Below are 23190 nucleotides of genomic sequence, written 5' to 3'. Positions count from 1 at the left end.
CTGTGTGAAGTGAGTGTCCTCACAGAGTTCTCGTTGCACACGCAGGTGTTGTCGCGTACGATTCCTCTTCCCTTGACCTGTTGTGGTGACGCAACTGTGTCCCGTTTTTGATACCCTCTCCTGGAGGAGCCAACTGGATGAAGTTCTCGATGGCATAGTGTGTGTGGGTAGAGCATGTGAAAAAAAGAAGAGCTTCTCGCTGGAGATACCGGGGATCGAACCCGGGGCCTTTCACATGCAAAGCGAACGCTCTACCACTGAGCTATATCCCCGTCGATGTGAGAAGGCGGCTTAATAGCGTACGGGTGAGCTCTAGTGCGCGGGGAAGGCAACGATCTCATTCTCACTTATTGAGCGATCTTTTTCTCTCTCTCTCCCTCTCTCGTACTCGCTCACCTCAAAGAAGTGTTTTTATTATTATTTTGCAAATAACTCCACGGTTCAAGTGCGTCAAACGAAGTGCGCTGTATGTGCTTCCTGTTCCAGCAACAAAAGCAAAAATGAGGCACAAAATGAGCACGATAATGCGCGCGGTAGCTTGGGCGGATGGCAGTGACGTACTTCGGTAAGGGGTGGGAGAAGCGAGCTGGAAAACGGTTAGAGGTAAAGTCGTTCGTCGCCAACCAGACTGACCCTCGCAGATGTTGTTGATCTTTTAACACATTTTCTCCCCGGGCCGTCGCCCTCCCCCCCCGTTTTTGCTGCTTCCTCTCAGTGTAGGTTTGGTGTTGTTATTTGTGTTCCAGCTTCGGCCGTTTCGCTTGCCATACAACCAGCCCATTCCCTGGGGCATCGATGAGGCCTTGGTCTGTGGAGAGATATTCGGTCGGTGTTCGGTGCAGTTGCATGGTTCGATGGAGAGCCAAAAACGGAAAGCAACAGGAGGGGATGAACCCAGAATATCCCAGAGATCGATGCGCAGGTGAGGTGATGGAGAGCACTGAGATTACGCGTACCAGCCGAATGTAAGCACACGTAAGCACTGGTCGTACAACTCGGGGAGGGCATGGAAGACATCATCGCCATTACATCAGTCAGGATTAAGCATAAAGCAGCAGTATTTGGTCCCGCTTTATTCCTTTCGCTTATATTCCAGCCCGCCAGCTCGCTAACCTTTTTCACAATCGAAACCAAAAAAAAACGCTTCCGATGGGGGTCATAGATCTGGAGTGGGTTTTTGAGACTTTCATGACCTATCCAACGAACGCTAACTGGCTGCTCCAACAGCGCACCGCACGCGGCAAAAGGCAAAAGGAGAGCAGTTACGCCGGAAATTCCGTCCGACCCGCACAACAACGACCGCGTGACGACGAACCCGCCATATACGCTGGGGCAAAAGAAAAAGAAAACCATTGATCCATGCGCGCCTGCCCTTCTCTATATGTATGTGTGCGTCCTTTTCGGGGCTTTTACCCTCTTCAAACGACGTTTTGCGGTACACATGCGATTGCACCGGTGAGAATAGCGTTTAGCTCGCAGTTAAAGATGCATTTCTTTCCATACTCCTCGGTATGTTCGCTCACCCTCTTCGTTCGATCCGTGTTGTTTCGATTTTGGTTTATTGTATTATTTTTCATTCCGTTTTCCCTTTGCACCTTCTACCAAAAACACACATACACACACAAACTAATTCAAAACCGGCATATAGTCATGCTTCCGTTCGGGGTTTGATATTATTATTCCAATCATCATCATCATCATCATCATCCCCCTCTGGCATCATTCACACACAAACACGCACAAGCGGCATCAAACGCAGCAAAACACGCCGTTGATGAATCGCGCCATTGAAACAAGGAGATGAGTCTCTTGCTCACGTACACACACAGATTGTTCTCTCCGTTGGTAGCGGCGGCAGCATACTCTCGCAGAGTATGTATCGTCGATGTCGATTATCCCGAACGAAAAAACATTAAAAAAAAAAACATGAGCTTATCTCCGCGGGGTGTGTGTGCTGGCGATGATGCCGGGGAGGCTTCTACGACCAGACGGAGTGAAACAAACCCAAAGAGGGACATACCAGCGGCATCAAAGCAGCTTCTCTCTCTCTCACATACACACCTCGGGAGCGTTACAACGACGCAACACAGGCCGTGGGGCCCTCTGAAGTCGTACGAGAGCGCGGAGTCGCGCAAACAAATAAAAGCCATCCTCGAGCTGGATGAAAACAGAGCGCGATGGCGAGTAAAAAGCGGCTTATGCTATGTCCTCCTCCCCGCGGGGTGGTGTGGTTTACGTGCCTGGTGAGACGATAAGCATGACAGCATAATTTAAATCACTTCACGCGAACCTCTTGTGCCCGAGACGCGGGTGGTAGGGCCCGGTTTTTGTTGTTGCCAGTGTTCGGTGGCGCTCACGTTTCGCAGGCGATTATCTTGCCGTAAGACAAATAGTAGGTGAACTACATCAAATACTTTATCATTAATTTGTTAATAAAAATTCTTCCCTGAACTGAACTGAACGTGCAATAAAGGATGGTGATTTGGTTTGGTTCTTTCTTTGTCCGCAATCAAGATGCGAGATGAGATGAATCGCTCACTATACAGTGGATTATGGGCTTAGCCTTTTCATCATACCTGTGTTTAAAGGCTGGGAGGTGAAACGGTAGAATAGAGAAAGTAATGCTTGCGCCTGACGAAAGGGACCTTTTGGCTTTCCCTCTGTGCCTTTGCACAGCTTCCTATAGCTGTGTGTGTTTTATTTTCGAACGAAAAAAAGTTCTCGAATGCAGCAGTATTGTGTTTGGAACTCATTCGTTAACAGAACTGGACGCAGGTGATCGTTCTAGACAGCAAGAAATGAAGAAGGCAAAGGCAAGAAAAGGAGACGTGAAAATGATCTTACCAAGGACCTATCGGCACTGATCGGACGAGAGAACAGCATGAATTGCTCAAACCTCTACACGTTCGGCTTCGGCGTATGTGTTGTGATGCTTCGAATCAGCGTACCAAGAGGCTCAGCCAAGCTTCCGAAACCGGTGGCAACATGAACATCCACTACTAGGCGTTGGATGATGCACGCGCATGCAACAATGTACAGCGAAGAAGCGTACACTATGATTAGCACCAACGCCATTCGGTAGATAAGCGCATTAGTAGCTCCGTATGTGCGTGCTTTCTCGTTTTGTTTGCGCTGATGAAGCCCGCGAAAACCCGAAACCCTCCTTCCCTTCTCCTCTTCTCAGCGGCTGATAAGGGGGAAGAAGGTTCACAGCGAGTTGTGTGGGAATAACGGCGACAATTTACCGTTTCCCATGCGATAAGTGTTGTTGTGTGTTTGTGTGTGTGTGGTTATGAGTGTGAGGGGCATCTCTTGCTTGGCAATTCCCAAATTGACAAGTTTCGGGTATGCTATTTTTGTGAAGACGCTACTGTTGTAGGGTTTCCCTGTTGCAACGTCGAAACCAAAGGTCGATGTTAAATCGTTTCGGGTCCGTTTCATCAAACCCTGTAAGTAATTGTTTAGCGCTTAAAAAACTAAACGCCAACAAATTTAATTAACAAAAAATCGGAATTAACCCCTTTTACGCTTTTTTTCCCCCCAGCTCATCGAGTCAACTACCCTTGCCCACACAACACATTGCCACTCGACGAGAGCATATCGTGCAAAGGTGTCGCTTGCGCAGGAAAAACAAAAACAGCACAAAAACGCACGGCTTTTTTAATCTGTGTCGGCTTTTCGCGTGAAGCTTATGTGTATGTGTGTTCCCGTGTTTGTGTTGCAATTTGTGGTGGCAAACAAAAGCTTATGGGTGGTGGCAGCAGCAGGCAGCAGCACCAGTCACATACATTTCCATTTGTTTCGTTTGCGCGTCTGCTCGTTGGCCGCTTTTGGACGTGGGGTGGCAGGATTGTAGTTAGTTTTTTTTGCTCGCTTCTCTTCCCCTCCCCATCCTGTCGAACATTGATCGGTTTCATCCTGTTACTGTCCTGAACAGGTGTCTGTGAGTGTGTATTAAACCCGATTGGGGCATTTATTATTATTTGTTGTTCACAAAAGCAGCACAAAAAGCGCAAAGGTTGGTGGCCCTTTTGTGGACGGTTTGTGTCGGTTAGTTTTTTTTTTTATTGTTTGCTGTTTGGATGTCGTTTCATGCGTGTGCGTGTATAGCTTTTAATTAACAAATGCAAAAACTCGCGAGCGTGAAGAGCATCTTTCTTGAGGCGCACTGTTAAACCGTTTAGGCATATGATGTGCTTTTTATCGCGTTTAATTTTTTTTTTTTACTATTTATACGGGTTTTTTTAAAGGGAAAGAAATTAATCATTACCACTTTGATGGGGATTTGGACGGGTGTGAAACGTAAAAGAAAATTAAATGCCCTAAAATTTGAAATGTATTAGGCATGCTGCAATTTTTATAATGTGCAAGTATGATATTTCCGATGCAAACAAAGAGTATATAAGATAAGAGTCGTTTTAGACCTTGTGCGAAAGTGAATTAAATTGTGGTTTTAATATTTTTTTAAAAATATTTATCGATGGCTTATCGTACACCAACAGAAAGGATATTCAGTTCCCCAACTATTTAGACTGTAAAGCATATTGAGGTAATGAAATAAATGCATTTCCTTGTGATTCTTTGTGAACAATTCAAGGGAATCAAATATCCTTTCTTTTGGTGTACGATAAACCGTATTCTGATGAATATTTAACGAAATATAGCAGAAAAACCTCAAAATTTCACGCTCAATTACACTGTAAGTGTAATCCGGACTTTAGGGATTAATAGGAGAATTTGGAAGCCATTCAAGATATTAACCATCACTAAACGTCATCATTTCATTGACATTCTGTCAAAAGATATGTGTCAAAATTCCCATCCACAGCTCCGGCACCCGTTTACATACATCATCGGTATGCACAGTTTGTCCAGCTGGTAGCTGTGCCGTGTTTATGTTAAAAAAAAGGTCCACCACCTTATTGCTTCTGCGTTCAATGTGAGCGAAAATTGCAATCATATAAACGCCAAAGAGAAGGAAATTGTTCCCATGCGTCCGCGTGCAAGCAGACTTACGCACTCACACACTCACACACCGAGGTGAAAGCGCAGCGCAACAGGGAACAACAACCTTTCCCCGTTCGTCTGTCTGCGTCTCACAGTAGTATCCCCCACAAACAGCACTGTCAAACCATCGGGGTACGGCCCCAGGACACACAGGCGAAGAAAATGTAACCGTTTCCCGCGTCGCGTCAGCTGGGAAGAAGGACAAAAAACGGAACAGATGTTGCTGTGTGTGTTGGTGCGTGTTCACGCGTAAGACGGTAAGACGTGGCCAGTCTGGTGCTGCTGGTGCTACTGCTGATTTTGCCTTTTGCTTTTCATTGTGCATTTCATAACGATATTATTCCGCGTTGTTGCGCTATGGGTATTATGCTGTTGGTTGGTACGTTCCCTTCCCAACCTACCTGTACGAGTGTGTGTGTGTGTGTGTGTGAGTGCACTTTGGAAACTGCTACCAAGGCGCAAGGGATCAAATTATTAACTTTCCTTCGGCTTCGTTGGACCCCTTTGGACGATTTCTGTACAAAAACAAGATCTCAGAAAACACTGCCAGGTGTGTGTGTGTGTGTGTTGCAATAGAAGGAAACAGGGACCCGTCGCCTTGATCTTTCGCTTGTGTTTGATGCATTCGCCTCACTTTGCTTACGATAAATGATGCACAAATGGTGTAAACAGTTCAAATTATTTCTTCCCACCCAGCGCGCTCTGCACAAAGACACGCAAACGAGACACTTTCACGACACCGGGGAGGTGTGCAGGGCAGCTAGCTCCCATCCCACTACCGGTGCATATCAACGTTTGTTTGTCCAACCCTGTTCCGAGCGGTAGAATCAGGTCATGGTCGAGCTGCAAAACGCGTCGTCTCGGCCTGGGGGAGCTTTTCGGAGTGCTGCGCGTCCCCCCCAGTATTAGTCAGCTTCAGCGCGTTAAGATTAAGACGATCCGTTGCTGGTAGAGCACCCTTTTCAGTGATGCATCATTCCCTCCGGGTGTGTGTGTGTGTGTGTTTGAAGTTTGACCTCAATCGTGCTGCTGCTGCTGCTGTTGCTCCTGAAGAAGCGAAAACAGTTGCTCGGTGCCGTGTTGTGGAGAATCTTTTCCACTTTTCCCGAGCCCCGGGGTCACCTTTCTTCGGGTTTTACTGTTTTGGCGTACGCGGCCCTGGCACACTAACAAGTAGGGTATTATCTGCGTTGTTTGAGGTGGTAAACCACCACAGCCCGCGTCCTCCGCAACGCAACCACGCTGGCCACGTGCAATGAAGCACCGATTGATGACGACGGCGACCACGACGCACACTGACACACTGTCAAAAAGGCCGTGGCATTCGGTTGTGTTCGGCGCGCCATCATCTCAACTCACAACCGCCAACCGCCACCGCCGCTGATTGTCCGTCAAGGACAACTTTTGGTCCGCGCGCACTCTGCGACGGCGTCGCAATATAGGTTGACCTTTTTTGTGTGTTTTGTTTTTACTTTTCGCGTCTCTCCGAAGATCCGAGAGGGGGAAGGGGGGGGGGAGCAGTTTCTGGTGCAAGGGGGGTGAGTGATGGGGGATAGCGTACCCGGAGCAAGGGAAGGTTCAGTTCAATGCAGTTCATTTCGTGCAGCCTTCACCGCGTACACTCACTTTACACCGCTCGTCACCCATATGGTCCGGGCGTGTGTGTGCGTGTGCGTGCGACTGAGCCACGGATCTGGTTGTGAGTGAGTGAGGAGTCTCCGCACAGTCCGCGTGAGCAGATTGGGGTGGTTTTGTATGCTTCTTCTTCTTCTTCTTCCCCTACCGACACAGCAGTAGAAGGGGTGGTGTAGGAAAACAAAATATCCGTATGACAAGATGACGACGCCGCCGCCGTATACCCAATCCGGAACTAGCGATGGCGATCGCGACTGGACGCGACCGGTCAGGGGATGTGATGGCCACGGATGCGGCATCGACCGGCCTAGACCTGGAAAATAAAAAAGCAACACAGCGCTTCTCGCCCTCTATCTCTTTCTCTCCGCTGCTTACTTGACTCTCGCTCACACACTATCGCTATCTCGGCAGGGACGGCCTCACACACCTGTCCGCGGTGGGTCCGCGATGCCTGCCACCACCCGGTTTCCGCATCCCAGGCGTGTTGAAAGTGATCGCCTTACTCCTTACTCTACCCTTCAGCGAGGCGCATCATCTGTTGGGCCGGTTTTGGGAAGAAGACGCGAAGCGGACAACCTTCTTTTTCACCATTACGACGCACCGGTTTATAGTTTTCCATCGTTGAGATTTGTGCCCTTGTGCAGTGTGCACACCAATAGCTAATTTTAATAGATTAATAATAATTAAAAACTTTGCCAATCACAGGCTTCACCTGTCTTTGTTGATGCTTTGATGTAAGGTTGGGTGAGTCATAGTTATATTAGCTAAACTTTACAACAGTTTTCGGGAGTGGGACGTTGGTACAATCAGTTACTAGTTAAATAATGTTTGTTTTTTCTTTTTTTAGAAAAAAAGAACATCATATTAATTTTCTAATTAGCTGAACAGAACGCTGAACAGTTTGCACCAAGTGGTTGGATGAAATATTACCCCATAAAACACGGCGTCCATAAAAGTTTAATACACTGCTTAAAATAGTTTGCTGGTTGTATTTTTAAAGCATGATGAGTAAGCTTCAGCTTATATCTCTAAGTACAATGTAACAAGATTTTTCCTTTTTTCCATACAAGCTTATTGGTTCTAAATTGATCACTTTTGCTGTGAACGTCGGTTGGTGGGAAATGGATCGTTTTGCTTTATAAAACTTCATAAAACATATAACTAGCTTATCTGTTAACTAATATTGATCGGATTGATTCCAATCCATTGGTTTACTTATTTTATTGTGTTATTTATTCAGGAAGAAAAGTCTTTTACAAATGGCAACGTATTATCTGTTTTACAGTCGTTGATGCTCTAATTTTGCAAGTACAACACTTAGGCTTGCCTCTAAGGTATCAATTTTTGACAACGTGTCTCAATTTTTGCCTCTAACACATCAATTTTTGTCTCTAAAGCTGTAAAATTTGATTGTAAGTCAATCGTTTTATTTACAAAATTTTAAGTATTGTCTTAAACCGTGCGTTGCAAATTGAATTATTGTTTAAAAGATAATAAACTAATTGATAGAAATAAAACAATTGTTATGTCTCAATTTTGGAAGTTTTGGAAGGAAAAAAAGAATCTCTCGAAATAGGTATACCTTGTAAATTTATTGTGATTCCTTCAGCAGCAAAACTGTTGTCTTACAGACACGAATTGATGCATTACAGTCAAAAATTGATGCGCACTACTATTAAAAATGTATGCCCTAGAACCAACATTACGCGACAACAACCTTATCATATTTAACATAGAAACGTTTAAATTCCTTTATTTCAGTTCATAAAACGGCCTTCCAAATTACCAATTTCAACAGGTTTTCTATAGTAAAAAGTTTAGAAAATAAATTACCACAAAAGTTGTGTGTGTATCCTTCATGTTGCATAAAACCAGCCCACCCGAGTCAGCATTATTCAACACACAAATATAATGGCCTCGAGTGTCGATCTGCTCCGTCCACGTACTCCACCTTCCCCCTCCACGGCACACCAAACCGTATGATCGACAAAGCACTCACACACACACACACACACTCATTTACCCAGACACGAACGTGTCGGACCACGGAGCGGTGAGCGGCGTCTTGATTTGGCACCGATTGTGGTGTTAGTTTATTATGTGTGGATTTCCCCCACGGCAACGATGATGGTCACTGTGCGTGGGAGGGGGAGGGGGGGGGGGCAGTTTGGCACACATGGCGCTGTTATCGCTCGGAACGAATGTTGCGATTAAGGGCGCACGGTTATCGGTCAACCCCGGTCGACATGCGACAACCTGCAACTGCCCGTGCGATAAGAAGCCCAACGCGCCGTGTGTGTGTCGCAATTGATCGAACCCTCTTCCCCGTCTGGTGGAATTGAAAGACAACAAAGGTCAGGGAAGGTGTTTTGAACCACCACCTCCCTCCCTTTTCACCCTTTCACGGTGGTTGATTACCTTTTGGCCCAAACGGAAGTCGAGTGAAAAGCGACGAAAAGCTGGCAGCGGGCCTGCAGTTGTGTGTGTGTGCCCCCAGGACAATCGCATGGCAATCGGATTGAACGCGCAACATTTTCCATACAATCCGTAGTGTTGCGTTTTCTTCGCGCCAACTTTGCCTGTATTTTCAATGAGCCAAGCGATTTTACCCCCTCCTACACGCATTGTATCCTACAGCACGCTTGACGCGGCAACGTTCACCACATACACACACACATCTCCACACTCAGGGTACGACATCTTCCCTGTTGCTGTTCTGGACTCAGACAAAATTTGTGTTGCTACACTTATTGTTCAAAAAAGTAGTAGCTCTTAGGATCTGAATTTACAAACAAATATCAAAATGTTATGTTCTGCTAATGATATTGCACTAAATTTAATTGCACTACATTAAGTTTTTACATATCTTTCGTAAAAGTTCGTCAGAGTATGAAAATGTCGACTCAATTTGTCATGAATAACTTGAATTTTAAGATTTTCGCGCGTAAAATTATGACGCGCGCTGTCTGTGCGGCGGCGTAAGTCGCTACTCGTATAGCCGTCTCGCTTCTTCTTGTGTGTGCTTTACCGTTGCTCACCGCTTCAAGAACATTGCTGCTCACACACACGTCAGTCTGTGGCAAACAATTGGAGGGGGAGGATGTGTCGGTTTGCTCCAGAAATCGTGTGTGATTTTGGTGTTCTGGATTTGGTTCCATCGCTGTTTGTTTTGGTGAATTTGAAAAGGTAAGAATCATCAACCGATGTAAAAGTGTGAGAGTAAGATGATGGTGACTGATGCTTTTTTTTTGTTTCTTTTCCTGCTTTCATCCACTGATGGCGTCGAGCATCGCCGAGGATGTGATCGAATGCGGAATATTCTAAACGAGGAGCTTCATTCCGGATTTTGTTTGCAATAAGGTAAGTTATGATAACACACAAAGCATACCAAATAAGAGTGAGTAATCTTATTCTTAACTTTCATTTCTTCAACAGCGCTGAACTCATCCTCCAGCTTACAACGAACGGTCAACGGATGAGGAAGGAGAGGAGGGACGGCAAAGGTACACGCAAAAACGTGTACACCTCAGCCTTGTCGGAGAACGAGAACACGGGAGGGGGAGACCGGCAACGTAGGTTCTATACGTTCTTCATTTACGCTCCCTCGTGCGTTCGTGCGTGCCACCTAGTGAATCACCTAGTGAAAAACACCAAGAGAGGGGGAGGGGTAGGTGTATGTGTATGTGTGTGTATGTGTGCTTGCATGCGTACGTGGTTGTGAGTGTGTTTTTTGCTGTTTCGCGATCTCCTACGGTATCAAAAGGGGGTGGGGGGGAAACACGAGGGGGGGGAGGAGTGAGGTGTGTGTTTGTGTGCTTGCGAAAAACACCATGGGGAGGAGAAGGTGTGTGTGTGTGTTTTCTCTTCTTTGTCGTTTCGCACTCTCCCGTGGGTCTCCTTGTGTGCGTTAGTTTTTTTGTTTTTCAAGAAGAAAAAAAAATACTTCGAAAAATACCAGTGGGGAGGGTGTGTGTATGAATGAAAGAATGTGCTTAGAAAAAGAAAGTAGAAAATAAAAAAAATATTGAACAACGGATTCGTAAGTGTGTTTGAACTCATTGCTATCCGAAAAAAGCGAGGGGGGGCTCTTGAAATGTAGTACACATGTATGCAACATGTATCGTGTCGCCGCGACGGTGTATCTCGCTCAATCCGTTAAGCCTGAAAAGTGCTTCTATCGGATCGTCTAATCGGGCGCCATTTAATCAATCCGTTAGCGAAAAGTCGCATGGATTTTGGTACCGGGGTGGGAGTAAATGTTCCTGTCCTCGCAATCATATGGTTTCTCAACGCGCGCCTGTGTGGGGTGAGAGACGCGTACGGGCGCGCAACGGTGGCGCGCGCGCGGAGCGAATGTTGCGTTGTAGCGCGGCAACGCGAATGCGTTTGTTTTCTCGCTCGCGGCGTTTCATCGTGCGCTGCTGCCGTCTCGCTTTTGCCACCGCTCAGGTCGCTCAGACGAGTTTATTGGTCAGGGTGAAGGTCGTACAAATGAAAACGGACAGAGCGTGCATGCGATCGTGTGTGTGTGTGTGTGTGTGTGTGCGTGTGTGTCTCACGCGAGCGCTCCGCACCGTGCTTCACCTTTGCGCGCTTATGCTGCTGTGCTGAACGAGATTCAACATTTGTGTGTGTTTTTGAGGATTAATGTGTGTTTGTTTTGTTTACTTACTGGCACGCAGAGATCGGCACAATAGTGTTCAATGTTCGATCAAGAACAGTAACAACAACAATCATATTCAATCGCAAAAGACCCTCTTTCGCTCTTAGCGAAAACCCGCGTATTCAGGTCATCTTGACACGTCCGCACACACACAGCCGACCGACCGAGTTTTACCGTTCGCCCCCAAAAATTCTCCAACGCCGCTGTGTGTCCCATTTTACTTTCCTTTGTGTCGCCGGGGTGCTTGCGTTGCCGCCAGCCGCGCCCCACACCACCCGCCGGTGACCAAAGACAATCGCTTCTCGCTCTCTCGCGGTGCTGTCGTGGGGGTTTTCGCTCTCATGCTCGATCGCTTTTCCGCCGTAGCTCGTGGTCCACTGTGCGCGCGGGCTCATGTTGGTAGGTTTTTTTTTTTGGGTGGTGGTGCACTTTATTTTCGCACCTTCCTCCTACACCTGTCTGTTGCCAGCGCTTGTTAGGGTACTTCAAGTTGATTGCATTTTCCTTGACGGTGGTTATGGTTTGTTGTGTCGCTTAGGTTTCGCCCGTCGACAAAGCTTTCCCTTGACGCTTTGAGGGGAAGGTGAGGTACGACACTTGAGGGAGGGTTTACAGTATGTGTGGAAAAGGAAATTAGTACCAGCTTTATGCCGCTTACTGGGTGCGCATATTGCTCAAAAAGCGCACGTTGGATTTTGATACACAATTAAACCATCATTCGGGAGTTACCCTTACGGTTGGGATGGTGTCCTTCCGTCCTGCAGTTTCCGCTGTTATCAACCCCCAATCCGGGGTAACCAAACAACAGCCTGTGACGTAATTGAAACACAACGAATCGCCACGCTCTTGCATCTCAGTCGTACCAGAGTCGAACGAGAAAGCGAACGAATCTCGCTTTTGGTGTGGAACCATCGCCAATTTTCCACCTGCACTGACGGCGGCGGCCGCTCTTATCAGAGGTTATGCTTGAGGCTGTGCTGTGCTGTGTGTGTGTACTATGTCGCCTATCATTTCACCTGTACTTAAACCACCCCTTCACGTTAAACACACACACACACACTCTCACTCTCTTTGCCCAAACAGCACGAAGTGGGGACCGAAAGTTCGTAACAACCACTTGACGCCAGCTCACGTACTGCCTTTCCCTTTGATCCATAAGAATGGGGCAGCATTGCTCACCGTGTGTATGTGTGTGTGTGTGTGCAGGACGGTTGAACAACTTCCCAAAACCTCCAGCAAAGGGACAGAAAACGTGTGGAGGGGGGAAAAAAACCGCCAGCACATTGGCGAACGTTGTTACTTTCCGCTGGTTCGAGGGTTTCGGCCGCTTTCGGAGAGGAGGGTTTAATTTGTAGGTTATAAGTAAAGTGTTTAGGTGTAGCGGTGGTTCAGATCAAACGGGCTACCCTTCTCCTCCTTCCTTGCGGGTGTGAAGGTGTGCTTCAAGCTGCGATTTGTGAAGATTTTCATGTGAAAATAGTAGCTGTTGAATGTAACGTGTTATGGTTGATTTTCTACCGAGCAAAATGGTCTGTCCTGTGTTTTAGTTTTGGGTTACATTTTAGTGGTAACAATTGCTTGGAAAAAAACGCGTGGCTCGAATAAAATGGGTCTTTTCAGTGAGCACTCTGTGCTTGAACTGAGCTTTGTTTGTAATTACGCACAAAGGGTTTGTGAGTGTCGGAAAACACTTGTGGCAAAATGAGAGAATAATACCAATGGGTTACATTATCCACTCAAAAGTACATGGCAGACGGGGGAAGTCTTTACAATACTGTAACGAAATTATAAGCAAAACTTGGCTTTGTTACATCTAACATAGAAAATTGGATACTAAGAACTAAGACCATAATTGACAATAAAGAAAAAGTAAATATAAAAAAAAATCAATTAAGAGTTATTTTTCACACAGAACCAATTTTATTACGAAAGAAATTAAGGTCCCGTTTTGGACTACTCGTCTGTAATGTTATCATGGTGATAGAATCCTAACAATTGGCTATGATGTGAGGAATTCAGTTTTGATTGATTGTTTTCCATATAAAAAAACCCTTAACAAAATCGTATATTAAATACAGGGTTCACCACGATTTATTCCCATTATTTTTTGGTTGCTTCCCAAATATTTTTTGATATGTAACCAAATTTTTTTGGGCATTTCCCAGAATTTTTTGGTTCAATTGTATTAAAATCCATTCGGACGATACCAACAAATTATGGGAACGAATCAAAAACCCGATCAATAAATCGTGGGAAACCCTGTAAAAGTGCGCCCCATAAGGCAATGTACTTTAAAATGTAAATGTAACGTAAAAATGTAGTGAGAGATGAATCCTGAATTTAGACATTCGAACCTATGCCTTGGATATTCACAATTGGTCCTTATACAGATGTTATTAAGCTGTTACCGGTGACCGTAGTATATTCAATGATATCACTATGTCGACTTATTTTACGACAAAAAATCAAATAAAATCTACTTTGTATCGTTACCATCAAACAGATGAAGCTAAGATGAAGCAAAAACAATACAAAAACATGAAAAAAACACTACCCTGTCCCCACTTCTCAACTCCTCGGCTCATAAATAAAATTAATCATTACCCTTACCCGCCCCATTCGTTCCTGGGATGCTCTTGCACGGCGATGTATACTTCCGTGCGCCGTACGCCCTTCGCTCAAGATACTCCCCCCTCCCCCCTCCCGCACACAGCCACTGCCGTTATTCAATCGATTTTCGTTCCGAAAACCCTCCCGCCCCATCGTCGGCTCACCGAGACACAAAGCGTTCCTTTGTTTTATCGTGTTTCGCGCGCGCGCGCCCGCTCACACACCAATACAGCAGCGATGGCGGTGTATGTGCGCGCGCGCTCGCTTGCCAGCGCGGGCTTGCGCGATTTTCCTTCTTCCCTTTCCGTTTCAGGGCTGCAGCTGTATGTTACTCAAAGGGTAATGGGGGGTGGGAGGGGGGATCTACGGTGGTTGCAGGGAGGAGGAGAGGACCTTGCAGGGCCACAGAGCTTGCTGCGCTACGACTCGCGGCGCACACAGCTGAACGGCGATCGTGCAAAAGCAGCAGCGCAAAAAAAAAACACACACATACACTAAGACACACACACACTTGCACGGATGAAAGAAGAAGCGAAGTTTTAGAGGCTGTGAGAATAGCGACAACGCGCTCGGCGTCTCGCTCGAAGGTTTGGCCGCTGTTTTTGCACTCCCGAGAGATCAAGAAGGAGCAGCGCGTGTTAGCGCGTGAAGGGTTGATCGAGCGGGGATCGTATGCCTTCGCGAATGCTGCTTGTGCCAGCCAATGAGCGTGTGTGTGTGTGTGTTTAACGTGGCAAACTGCTCGCGGTAAAGGCACGCGCCACAATCGAAATTGTGACTTTGCGACTTTCGGGCGGTTTCGGTTGGGTGAGAGTGTTGGTGCCAAGGGAGAAGGAGGTGCTTTGCAAAGTGGCGTAATCAGTAGCATAATTGTCGCTCGCACGCAGTATCGTGTGCGGTTGTGTGCTACTTACAACGGGTGAAGGGTTAATAATGTATTCTGTGCTTTAGGATGAAATAATATCATTTTTGCGATTAAAATATGCAAATTCTTACTACAATTATGTCTCTTTCTGCTGCACAAATAGTGTCCGAGAGGGGAGAATTGGGAATTCCCTTTCTGGTCGGTCGGTTTCTGAATATTGAAGAGACTGACTGAGGACTGAGATACAGTTGGCTCACGTTCATCTCACCAAAACGCAGTGGATAGCTCCCTCTTACCTCTGCTTTTTTTCTCTCTCTTCCTCTGCGCACAGTTTGACTTGTTTTGTTTGGCTGACAACCCCCCCCCCCCCCCCCCAGGGCTTGGTCCTCTCAACCAGTCCCATCCTACTGCACCTCATCCACAGCGCAGTTTCAACGCGCGGTCACGTGTCGCGAATCTTTCGCACGTTTCCGTGATCGATGCGCGCGCGATACGCGACGAGGCGGCCAAATACGCGCGCACACAACGCACACAGCAGTGTGACCGCCCGTGGCTTACAACCCGCGCCCCTTTAACTGTACGTTTCAATCGTGCGCTCCAACCACCTTTCAACCTCCCTCGTCACCTCGTACGGTACGGCACGAGAGATACGTTCGTCAGAAATTATCGGCAGTGAAAAAAAACGTCACATTTTTCAGGTTTGGCTAAAATAGAACCTGACACGTGTAGCACGTGTAGTATGACGGCGAAACAAAAAAATAAGGCAGAACCCAAAAGAGAGCGAGAGAATGGCACTCACTGGAACAGTGTACAGAGGGCAGCCGATGGGGGGGAGGGGCGGCAGTGAGCCCCATGAGACGACAGGAGCTGGTAAAGCGCATCTACTCACTCGCAGAGAAGGTGAACAAATCCGGCGAAGGCGAGGGAAGAGGTCAAGGCTGTGGAGTACTGCTGCTGCATCCAACGGTGGTGGTGATGGTGGTGCCATGTTTTGCCATGTTTGCCGATGATTTCCTGCACTCGCGAAGGCCGCGATCTCGGACGGAATGGACACACCAAAAAGAGTGATTTCAACACATTTCAACGGAACGGTGTGGCATTTGGTAAAGCCGTGCACAAAGGGAAAAAAAGACACAACAAGACAAGAGTGATTAATTTAAATTAGTATAACACGGGAAGGTTCTGCTGTGTGTCTCGCTAGCGCTTGTTTGTTCTGTTTGTTTTTGGCGAGTTGGAAGTTCCGTGTTCCCTCGCCGATGGCAATGGATCGTTCTATCCGAAATCTCCCTATACAAAATTATATCAAATAATAGTCTCTTTAATGAGAATGATTGTTTGCTCCATTCTTACAGCAAAACCTTCTCACCCGATCCCCGAAATCTTTATCGACCCCGGTGTGCTCCTTATCGCATCGCTCTCGTGTTCATTTCGCATCGACAATCGAACCCCTAACAGAGTGGTAACAGAAAGCTACAGCTTTATGCGGCTTACCCTTTCGCTTTATCTCTCTCTCTCTCTTTCTCCTTCGCTCGGTTCAACCATTAACTGGTTCAGTGCTTTGCGTGAGGTCGCACCAGCGACCAAGCTCGGAAACCAAACAAGAAAACCCAACGAGAATCGTGTGCTGCTACAAAAACAACCTTCCCAATGGGAATTGCATGCGATGGGCACATTTTTCTCGATTTTATTATTATCAGTGCTGTTCTGTGTCTGTGTTTGCCACTGCGCTACCAACTAAGTTCGGGACTGTGTGTCATCCCCCCCCTTCCACACACACTCAACTTCATTCTGACTCTAGTTGTCGCCAGCGTTAAATATATACACATAAATTCTTTTCCATCCACTCCATGGTCGGTACGTACGAAACACAAACCCCTTCAATGGCTAACGCTGCTCCAAACACACTATCTGGAGACGGTGGCAGCGCACAACACCCCGTTACACGTGCCGCAAACACACGGGAGGGCGTCTTTCGGGTGGGCAAGATGGTAGAAAGGCAGGGTATTTAATTTGTTTACGCGTGCGCAGTGCTCGTCCCACCACACGGTTGACCGTGCCCGGGCGGGCATGTTTTGTTTGTTGCGGATGACGTTTCGCACTGCAAGCGAAGGGCTGTGTATCACAGCTTAATTGGTGCTACGAGCGGGGAGGGGGAGGCCGTGAGTGGGCAGCGTGTGTTGAAGACGTAAAACAGAAGTTTGTGTTGTTGAGTATGTAATAACATAGGCAAAAAAAGTATCTCGTTGAGCGATCCTGCCAGGAGTCGAACCTGGAATCTTCTGATCCGTAGTCAGACGCGTTATCCATTGCGCCACAGGACCCGTTGGGAAAGGGAGCGTTAGCAAGTATTCTGATGCGTTTGAGAATCGTTTGTTTGTCATTTTCTGCTTCGTTTGTGTTCTTCGATTCTTTCTTTATTCTATCCTCTTTCTTTGGATGTTTTCTTCTTTTCCCCTTTGGTTTTACTCGTTGTTGCACATTTCCTTGTCCTCTCATTCGTTCAGACGCAATAGGCAATTTCTGAAATTTCTTTCAAGTACATTAAAATACTGAACGTAGCATTTATTGTGTTACAATTTATTGTTCAGATACTTACATTCATTAATTTAACCGATTGTTTGAATATCACCGAAGTATGTCATTAATTTCAATAGTGTTCAGTATTTCTAATTCTTTTTTTCTTTTTTTATTATTTCACTTTGTTTCAATAACTCCATCACAATACAACTGATAAAAAGAAAGAGTGTCATTATGTACTTCGAGCCTTTGAGTTTAACATTGAACACAGCTCCCTGTAATCCTTTTCCTTATGGTGCTACACTTACAGTGTACGTTGTAGAGGAAGGCAAAATCGTGGCCTGTATCGAGCAACGCTCTTCCCCACTATCCTTACAGCATGAAGGCGGAAAGTACGGAAAAACAAATCTCTCCAAAACGAGTGCAGACAAAAAAGTTGGTTGAATTGATTTCACCTCCATAGCCCCAACACCACCACCACCGTTTCGATAAGGAAGGGAGCAGTAAAGTAGCACCATAAATCACACATTTTCCACCACCCTCACACATCTTACACCCCTCCCCCACGAAGGGATGAAGTGGGCTGTAACGGTGGGACGGGACAGGATGGCACAGAACACACACAAAACGCTCGATTCGTCGAATTTATGTCAATGTCAGCTGACTCTTCGAAGCCATGGAGCGCTCTGCGTAGGAAAGGACCCGAACTCCAACATCGCGCGCGCGCCCAGTATCGATTTCTTCGGTGCTGGTCCTTTTTCAATTTTGCTGTCATCTGTCTTCATCGATAGGAGTAGGGTTTTTGGGTAGTGAAGGGGAAAACTTCCAAATCACTCTCGGGAGTACACTTTTGTAAGAAAATGAACACTAACGCATACGAAAACCGCTAGAAAGTGTACAAGATTCAGTTGATGTTATATTTTTTGGTTTTGTTGATTATCTCCAAAAAAAATTGTGTCAGTAGTTTTGTTTTGGTATGGAAAGCAACTATTCGAATCATTCATTCCATTCACCATTGACGACCATTGATGATGGGTAGGCGGCGACACATTTGTAAATTGACCGCTGGGCTCGGTAAACATAGCCCGTGTTACCTTTCGTTGCGGATTCGTCTTTACAATTATTTGCCCACGGAAAGAAAAACGGCCCGCAACCGGCACTGGCCAAGGGCATTTCGCGCGCGCACTCGTGGGTGGATAGGAAAATGTATGCAAATACATTCACAAACCCCAGCATACGGACCCGCTTTTCCGAGCTTGTCTCGCGTCGTGCCCTCGGTACCGAAACGTGGCACCGTTCGCGACGGCTTCATCTTGCAAGCAAGCGTCCGTTCGCAACAGTGAGTGCCGTTCAGTTTTCTTCAGCAGCAAACCATATCCACAGAAGCAGACACAGGACACGGGAAAGCTCCTTTTTCTGAATAAACACACACACACACACACACACACACACACACACACACACACACACACCGGTGACATTGTTCAAGGGTGGGGAGCAAGAATGAGAGCAGTTCAGCCGCGAGGCTTTTGCTTTCCTAGGCTCCGTTGTACTTACGTTGCAAAAGTACGTGCATAATATGGTTGGCATGCTTCCTTTCAACCGAACCACCTTCGCCCAGCCCATTGTGCTCGGGCTGAAACGAGCGGGCTGAAGGGAGAGCGAAAGAGGGGGCAAAGTTTGCATTTCAAAAGCGCCCATTGATATGACATAAAGCCAGTGACACAGTGGTTGGTTTTTTTAGTGGCCTTAGCTACTCGATTTGTTTTAATCTTTCTTTTCTCAAGTTCTGTAGTTACCGTTTTCCATTGTAATATTATCTCTCCTACCATGCTCGTTGTGGTACGGTGAGCAGATAGTTCTTATGTTTTCTCTGTCTCAATTGGCTGATTGGTGTCTATGAATAGTTGAACATGTTCCAATCAACATGATCGTGTCCCTTTTTATGAGTTAAAAACCATGCAAAGGATAAAGTATACACTCAGTTAAATTTTGTGGCTGAAATTAATAAACAATCCACTCCAAGCACGCCCCATACGCAGCGCAAACGAAAAAAAACTGTAAACGAACAGCCGCCAGTAGGGTAGACAGAAGCTGAATAAAATACCAAACCAACCCTTTTGAGACAGACCTCTCTCAGTGGGTTAGCTGTGGCGCTGTGGTGTAATGGATAATGTTTGCCCTCCTCTTCACTCTCGCTCTATTGTATGCAATTATTGGGCTGCAGAAGAAGAATTTGCCTCCCCTCCCATCGGCCCACTGGAACGGGTGTAACGGTAATCGAAGGCGAAAGGGCCAGCCGTCCGCAATGTCGGACGGAAGCAACATGAGTCTGTGAGCGGGCGCTGTCTCGTACAAAGGGGAGTAGGGGGCCCAGCCAGTGTACGTGACGCCGTGCACACACGCTCTCACGGCGCAGCATGTTTCTTTGTGTGCGAGAAGCAGCAGCAGCAGTAGTGGGGTTGCTTCCGTGGCCAAAGTTCATGTCCGGTTTGGTTGCTGTTGTTGTTTTTTTTTTCGTTTTTGTTCGGATTGTTTTGTTTGTTGCTTCTTCTCCCACTTTAACGCTTGAAGAATAATCGCGGCAAGGTAAAGGTAACACACAATGGATCATTATCCGTACCGGATAGTAGGCGATCGAGGAGATGTGTTGATTAAATTTTTGAAATGAAATTGATAAATTATGATAAGCATGTGGTGATAGTGATTCGAAGGACCGGAGTGTGATGGAAGAGAGTGCATATTTTGGGCAAGAAGAATATGTACAACAAGAAGTTAGAAATAACTCGACATGTAAGCCAAAAGAATCAGGAAAATTCTGAAACATAACCCCAAAATATGCTTTTCTGTACACAGTTCTTACTACTTTGACAAATATAGGGTTTACCAGTCCAATAAAAAGCTCTGCACATGTTTATAATATTTATCTTTTTGTATAGACACCTCTGTCTACCACTTGATCACACGTCAGTTGGTATAAGCTTACTTATTTACTTATCCGGCGCTATAACCGTTTGCGTGTACCGGTACTAAATAGGTGCTTTATAGTCCTAGCTGCGTCCGTTGCGACAGGATCTTTGAGGTGAATTGCTTTCTCAGACTGTAGAATGGCTGGTTGGCGACGAGCATCCTTGCGCATCACTCAGCTTCCATGCTTTCCATCGTTACTGACCTTTGAACCGAGATAGATTATTTCTTGGACGACTTCAAAAGTGTATTCATCTATCTGTACGTCACGCCTACGTAAGTTTGGATTTGTTATTGGTAGGGTCGCTGAGGTTTCCACTGACAGTTTGGTTTTTGCCTCGTTCATCTGCAATCCAAGGTTCTCTGCCGCCTGCTCGATCCCTTGGTTGTCTTCTGCTACATAGGACAGCCGCAGATCAATGATGTCTATATCATCAGCGTATGCCAGGATCTGGGATGACTTATAGAGGATGGTTCCCGTGGTCTCCACCCTCGAGTCACGGATGGCCCTCTCTAACCCTGTCCCCCAGGCGCAGACCGCGTAACAAAAGGCCCTGCGAGTTTTTCATCCACCTTCACCTGGCAAATGACATTGATCATAGTCATTCTAACTAGCCTTATCAGTTTGGCCGGGGATTCAAAAAAGCTCATTGCGTCATATTGCATGTGTTATGTCCGTATTCTGCCATCTGCAAGATCTGCCTGCAAGATAGTGAAGATCTTGGACCGTGCGCAATTTGACAGTTGTGCAATTAAAATCGACGATTGTGCATTCAATTGGACTGTGTAGTTCATCTGACGTGTGAACAAGTGGTAGACAGAGGTGAATAGATCAAGAGACGAATTTGGGACAGTTGTTTATTGGACCGGTAAACCCTGTATATAGTTCGTATATCGCACTATGACGCCCGGTATCACTTCAAAAATTGATTTTTATTCCCACGTAAACGTAGATGCTTTGTAGAAGTTTTTATCCGAAAACATGACAAAGAAGATAATTATTTATACACATTAAAATGTCTTCTGTCATGATAAAGAAAGTCTGCAAACCTCCCATGGCTCGATCAAAGCACTGAAATCACTCGTAAAATGCAAATGTTCTAATTTATGCACAAAACTTTCACTACACAACATAATACAGCTCCCGCTCCTTCCCTCCTGAACCAGCGGATAGCTCAAGAAATCAAGAAAACCGAACACTGTCACGTAATTTCCTCCCACCGCACAGGTGGCACGCCACGCCGCTCCGTCTTTACAGCGTCCTGTAAAACGGAACTCGGTTAGCAAAGGAAGGTGTATCATTCATTTTATTGCCAAATCCGTCCGATCGGTGTCCCAGTCCGGTCCCGTGGTGGGTTGGTGGGAGGCGTTTGCAGTTAATTGGAAATTTTAAACCACTTGGCCAGCTGCTGCTGCTGCTGCTGTCGCTTGGTGAACATGTCCCCACAACCAAACGCGCTTATTGTGGAGGCAACAGCGGCAGATGACAGCATTTGTCTCCCGAGTCCACTTGTCCGGAGCCGAATGGACTGGTGGCGATGGAGAATGAGCACTCGGAATACCGAAAAACTTTGATTGACGCTAAATTATGAATAGGCAAATCACACACGCACACACACACAGGACACAATCAATAAAACCTTTTGCGCCCCTACTTTGAAAGCGAAGGATACGAACACTTCAACCTTCCATCAGCTTTCCTCCCGGGCTGTGTGTTTATACGACAGTGTGGTTCAATTTTCCACATCGAGAGTCACCATTGTTTCCACCCACAATTGTTGGCAGTTTTTGGGGGGTAGAAAGAAGCATTACAAAAGCATCATGGTCGCCGCACGGCGGAAAAGCGCATCCTGAAGCGTGGATGAAGCGTGGACGTTGCAGAAGGGGCGCAGGTTTGCCGCGCTTTCATAAATGGCCACCTTCCCGAAGGAAATGATGCTTTCAACCACTTGTACCGCGCACATGTGTGTGTGTGTGTGTGTGTGCACCGGCAAGCGTGTGTGGGCTGAAAGGCAAAGTTCAGTTGATTAAATTCCTGCAATAAAGTGATAACTTATTCAGTGGTTAATAAAGCATACACCAACCAAGGGGATTGGGGCTACCACCCGGTTGACATAAGCCCACGGTGACAGGCGCTGGAAGGGACGAAGAAACACATATACTCACACACACAAATGGGAGAAAGCTGAGGAACAGGAGTTCTAAGACTAGAAGAAAGTAGGGCTTTTGAATAAAGAGCACCCCATGCAAGATGTACGTTTAGTTTAACCATTTCCGCAATGAGACAGAGGAGAGCAGAAGAGGAGAGCAGAAAGAGAGAGACAGAGAGTGGATGAAAGGTATGAATATCGAATCCTTTAGGTGAGCACAATGTGCTACGCTTGCTGGCTGACGGAATAGCAATCCTTCTCTTCGGTACACCACGTACCTAAACGAAGCACACACGTTTTCCTTCACGTTTTTGTGTTCGTGTGTGGATGTGTGTCCTCGTTTCAGTCTATTCCTTCGATTACTTTACTGAAATTTTGCTCAGCCTTATAAATACAGCCTAGCGAGAAGTAGCAGCAACAATATCGAGAATATATACAAAAAAAACATCCCTCCCTTCTTTGAATACGATCCTCTGAGAGGAAAGATTCTGGTACGGATGCCATCAAAAGGTTTGTCCTTCCTTTAACTTTACCGGAAAACCGTATCCTGGGGTGTGTGGTGTAGTTTTTTTTCCCACCACCATCACCCCGTTCCTTTCTATGTCCGGCTTCCCATGAGCTTTTTCCTCTCGGGGCGCATGCGCATGAGCTACCACGAGGAAAATGCCGGTCGTTTACTACTGCAGAGATGCATAGAGAGAGAGAGAGTGAACAAGAGCGATGGTAAGGTAAGAGGGAGGGCAAGGTAAGAGGGAAGAGCGTGGAGATACAGAAGA

General features: G+C 46.4%; 1 long non-coding RNA gene and 2 other non-coding genes across 3 annotated transcripts; 1 reads left to right on the top strand and 2 right to left on the bottom strand.

The window, feature by feature from the left end:
• Window positions 1-200: 200 nt before the first annotated feature.
• On the bottom strand, window positions 201-272 carry Trnaa-ugc (transfer RNA alanine (anticodon UGC)). Its single transcript has one exon. It is a non-coding gene; the product is annotated as a tRNA-Ala (tRNA).
• A 6301-nt stretch (window positions 273-6573) lies between these two features.
• LOC133391600 (uncharacterized) lies at window positions 6574-10678 on the top strand. Its single transcript, XR_009765088.1, has 2 exons — window positions 6574-10002; window positions 10078-10678. It is a non-coding gene; the product is annotated as an uncharacterized LOC133391600 (long non-coding RNA).
• A 6350-nt stretch (window positions 10679-17028) lies between these two features.
• Window positions 17029-17101, bottom strand: Trnar-acg (transfer RNA arginine (anticodon ACG)). Its single transcript has one exon. It is a non-coding gene; the product is annotated as a tRNA-Arg (tRNA).
• Between the last annotated feature and the right edge of the window lie 6089 nt (window positions 17102-23190).

The sequence above is a fragment of the Anopheles gambiae genome, chromosome 2 (genome assembly GCF_943734735.2).
Source record: "Anopheles gambiae chromosome 2, idAnoGambNW_F1_1, whole genome shotgun sequence".
NCBI lineage: Eukaryota > Metazoa > Arthropoda > Insecta > Diptera > Culicidae > Anopheles > Anopheles gambiae.
This window is presented reverse-complemented; position numbering and strand designations above follow the sequence as displayed.